Source organism: Varanus komodoensis, unplaced genomic scaffold (assembly GCF_004798865.1).
Source record: "Varanus komodoensis strain SLA01 unplaced genomic scaffold, ASM479886v1 scaffold93, whole genome shotgun sequence".
NCBI lineage: Eukaryota > Metazoa > Chordata > Lepidosauria > Squamata > Varanidae > Varanus > Varanus komodoensis.
Window position 1 is genome coordinate 858,628 of NW_025336635.1, and position 5,176 is coordinate 863,803.

Here is a 5,176-nt window from a genome sequence, read left to right on the forward strand (position 1 = left end):
AAGAAAGAGTTTCCCAGAACTAAGTACCTTCAAAAAGCAGAAGTGGTTACCCTTTGCAAATGGTTATGGTAGGTTGCAACATCTATGAACTCGCAGATAGTGAAATGTGTGGCTTGACTGGGAAAATAAAGAGCTAATACAGAAGGATTTTTTCAGAAAAAGTGAATCAATGTCCAGCCCTTCTGGTTCCAAGTCAGATGCCTCTACTTGTCCTTGCCCTGGACAAGATGCCTTTCCAGAACTTTTGCAGAAAAGAGACAAATGAGGGGGGAAGAGAGAAATGTGTTTGGCTTGCATTAGAATGGAATAGAAGTTTTATGTACATCTATTATGAGCTGCTGAAGCTAACAAAATTCCACAGAGCAGATATGATATTGTCTAACTCATATTGTTGCTTGTTGCTGTTGTTGGGTGCCATCAAGTTGTCCCTGACTAATGGCAGACTTAAGAATGAGTACTTCCCAAAATGCCTTGTCTGCCCCACACAGTTCCTGTAATGTCAAAGCTCTGGCTTCCTTCATGAATTGAGACATCTCATAAGCTGGTCTTCCTCTTCCTTTTCCGCCTTCAACTTTCCCTAGCTTCAGTACAACAGCTTTAGGTTCAGTATTTTTTATTCTGAAAGTTCTGGTTTGATTCAATTTAGGACCAACTTGTTTGTCTTTCTGTCAGTTCAGGGTATTTGCAAAGCTCTCCTCCAGCACCGTGTTTTGAATGAGCCAATTATCTTTCTATCTATCCGTACCAACCACAAAATTCATCTAATATAAAACGATCCTAAGAAAGATTACCAAACTAAAGTGATTCTTTGAAAAACTGGTCATGGGTCACCATAAGTAAACCTATTTTAATGGCAGCGAACCAATATTTTTTTCAGATTTGCTGTCCTCTGCTTATCATAGTCTTCAAAAAGAAAAATACTTTCAAATTTAACTAGGTCTTTCTACAAATCTGTATAAATTGAGAAAAGCAACTGTACAAGTAAGTAACTAATTGTCCTTTCCAGTGAAATTCCTTTAAAGGGAAGTGATATTTTAAACAAGTTACTGATATATTCAGAGGGTTAAATGGCAGTCAGTCAAACTGAAAGATATTTCACATTGTAATTTGAGTTAATTTCATCCCACATGTCCTGAACTAATGCGCAAACTGGAAGGCAATGCCCTTCTGGTTTTCACAAAAATGTCTGTGTGTGGAAAATTATCTACAAACAGGCTTGCATCAGGGAAATATCATTATAGAGTTAAGGGGAAGTTCTTGTCAAAGAAAATGATTTTATTAGGAGAATAGGCACCACTTGGCAGTGGTTCCACCCCTATTTGGCCGGCTGATTCCAGAAGGTGATGCTGGGGGACTAGGACGCTGTGCCATGGCAATTCTGCCTTGGAGTACCATGGGGTTCCTTGTTGTCCCCCTTGCTATTTACGATTTACATGAACCCACTGGGAGAGGTCATCAGGAGGTTTGGGCTGAGGAGTCGTCAGTACGCTGATGACACCCAGCTCTACCTCTCGTTCTCCACCAATCCAGGTGAGGCAGTGGTTGTCCTGAACTGGTGCCTGGCTGAGGTGTCGGGCTGGACGAGGGCCAACAAACAGACTCAATCCAGATAAGACAGAGGTCCCTTTGGTAGGTGGTTCAGGTTTTCAAGTAAGTGATTTTGGCCCTGTCCTGGACAGGGTTGCACTCCCCCTAAAGGACAGGGTCCGCAGCTTGGAAGTGCTCCTCGACCCGGAGCTGTCCCTTTCCTTCAGCTTCGGCTGATCCACCTGCTGCATCTTTATCTGGACGATCACTGCCAAGCAACAGTGACACACGCTCTGGTAACCTCCCAGTTGGACTATTGTAATGTGCTTTAGGTGGGACTGCCCTTAAAGATGGTCCAGATACTTCAATTGGTTCAGAACAGAGCTGCCAGATTGTTTTTGGAAGCCGATCATTATTCTCATATGACACCAGTCCTCTGCACCGACATTATATGCTGTTTGGCACCAGGTCAAGACCTTTTTATTTTTCCGTAATTTTAATGTTAATATTTTAACTATGTTTTATGCTCAGTCATGGATTATTTTGTATTATTTGGGTTTATATGTATTTATTGGATTTTGACTTGTAAGCCGTCCAGAGACCCGCAACATATTGGACATGGTAAAAATACCCAAATAAACTATATATGCAAAGGTGTGTATGGATTTTCATGTGTACTGAGGTTTCGGCAAGGGGCGGCATAGAAATGTTATAATAATAATAAAATGCAAATTATTTTTTGTGGGGGCTTTTGCAAAAAACAAAACACCAGCTGATGTGGAAATGAGGCAGAATGCATGCATGGTTGGAAACAATGTGAGAGTTATGGAAAACAAACCCGTCAGATTTAGCACTATTCCTCCAGGGTAGCAGTATGTTGGAATCCATCTCTCCAGCATTCGTAGACTTCCTCTCGATCAGCCCTGTCTGATAAAATGACCCGATTCCACAAACACTCCCAGAATGAAAGCAGCACAAGCAAAGGCATGTGGGGCAGAGAAGAGCTCTGCCAGCACTTGTGCCAAGCCCCATTTCTTGTGAACACTGGACATGCTCCCCAGGACTCACAGCTGCACCAAAGCAGAGTGAAGTCCAGGCAGCTGAGGCCAGGGAATCCAACAGATCCCTCATCCGTCCCTCGTCCAAATAATCAGTTTAGCTAATGCTCCGCTATTCCTCTTTTCCTGACTCGTCCAGACAAAACTGCAGTGACAGAGCCCTTCCCAAATATAAGGCAAAACAGGAGATGAAGATTATTTGGGTAATGCACCCTGGTCATGGAAAATGCTTCTTAAACCAGTCCATTGCATTCTTTCAGCTCCAGGTTAAAACTTCCCCAGCACTGACCATTTTAATTCAAAAATCTCTTAGCCGGGTTTCATCAGTTATATGATGCTTGTGTTGTCAGATGTCAGCTCTTTGTCCAATATTTGCTGTTTAACATCCTGGCAACCACTGGGTGGGAGAAGGAATACAGAATAAACAATGAACTCGCAACACCTGGGGGACTGTTTAATTGCAGGCTGCACTGCTGACCACCCAATCTATTTCCAGGTACCATTCAAGGTGTTGGCGATTACCTTTAGAGCCCTAAATGGTTTTGGCCCCAAATACATTAGGAAAGGTGCACCCCTCCAGATGTCTGGTGTTAGAGTTTTCAGAATCCATGACTCTTGTCCGTGCTGGCTGTGGCTTAGGGGATTGTAGTCCAAAACATCTGGACAGCACCAGATTGCTGATCATGGGAGCTCCTCTTCTGATCACACCCCACATGCTCCCAAAGTTCAGAAGGAGATGCCCTTCTCTGCATCCCATATAGAGCGGAAACAGGAACGAGAAACAGGCGCAGCCAGATCAGGGAACACCTTGGCCTGTGGAATGTGGTTGTCCCCTTTCCTTTCCCTCTTCTGCTGATGAACAGTTTTATTCCAGAAGGTTTTCCTGGGTTCTGGTAGATGCTCTGTTTCACTTTTAAATGCTGCCTTTTGTCTCCCTGACATTAGTGTTTATTGCTGTTTTTATGGAATAGATTTTTTTCTGTATTGCACAAGTGTCAACAGGTTCTAACTCTTCAATAAATAGAAAATAAAATCCCTAATGGTCATTTAATGTCTCTTAATCATTGGATAGATGATGCAGAGGTATGTCATGCTCTGAATCCCAGTAGCATGAATGCTTCTGGCCCGAGTTTTCTCAGACACCAGAGTGGACTTCTGAATTTCACACTCTGCAAAAGCTTCTGCTCTTTAGGGTGCCACATGCAGAATGGAACACCACAAGTCTTTAGAGGAGCTCAGTACACAGATGGATCTACTTTGTACAGTGTTGTCCTGTATGTTTAGAGTGAAGAGAGCATCACACAAGGGCAATACATCTAAAGAAGGGAGCAGAATGTGTGAAGAAACAGCTTTGAGGCTGTTGGAGGAGGAGGAGGAGGAGGAAGAGGAGGAGGAGAGAGAGAGAGAATAGAGAATTGTCTGTTGGAGGCTAGAAGTGCATAGATCTACTGTGGGGTTGTGGATCTTCTCTGGGATGTGAAGGGCAGAGAACAATAGTCTCCCTTCTTCAGACACAGTGGGAAGTTCAGAGGAGCTGTCCTGCACTCTGGGTTCTGAATTTCTCCCAAATTCAGAAATTTCTGCATCTCTTGAAGGAGAACAGCTGTGCATGGGAAAGTGAATCGCTTCCTGGCTGGGTTCTGAATGGTGTGTGTGTGTGTGTGTGTGTGTGTGTGTGCGCGTGCGCGCGCACATGTGTATGCAAAACAAGGGCTTGCTCTCTGTGGCTGTGCACATTACACCCCAGCAAAAGATCCCGAACTTTTCAAGGAAATCTGGAGGCCACATCTCTCCTTTTGAGGTGCATTTTCCCCCAAGATTACCTGGCGTAACACCACAATTAAACATGCGGAAGTGGGAACAGGCAGAGTAGGGCTGATTTATTGTGGTTTTGCCATCTTTGTGAACTCTGGTTTTTGAGCTGAGGACCACTTTCCTGTGATAATGCCCCCTTTGGCTGCTCTGATACAATTTTATTATGGTTGCACATTTAATGTTAAGAATAATTCTAAAAATTGATTACTTTGCATATGGCTGGTGAAGATATGATGGTGATGGGAAAAGCTGCCAAAAAGGGTGGGTTGTTTCAGACCCTAACCCACCTTATGTCCACAAGCTTGGAGAAAGAATGACAACTTTATTAAAACACACACAGAGAGCATACATGCAAGAATTCAAAAGACTTTAAAAATCTTCATCTAATCATAAGTAAAGCTTCTGCTCTGCAAAGAATATAGATAACCAGTTAGATTCGAGGTCTTCCACTGGCAGAAGGGTGCTGCTCATGGAAGGTGCTTCCACCAAATTCTGAAAGATCCCTCTCCCCACTTTGTTAAGGTTCACCCCATATACGAGGGTCCCCCAACACCCTCTGTAGCATTTTTTAGGGGAGCAGAGACTGTCATGGAAAGAAGGTCTGTGGCTTTTGAATGTGTGAAGGAAGAACCTTGGTTCTGGACAATTGCTCCCAGGTGTGTGTTGGATTTCCACCCCTCTCCTTCCCTCCCCTGCATATGCCACTGCATAGACCTGCCAATTCCGCCCACCCCACCCCACCCCACCCCACCCGCTTCCCCTGCCTTAGAGCCCAA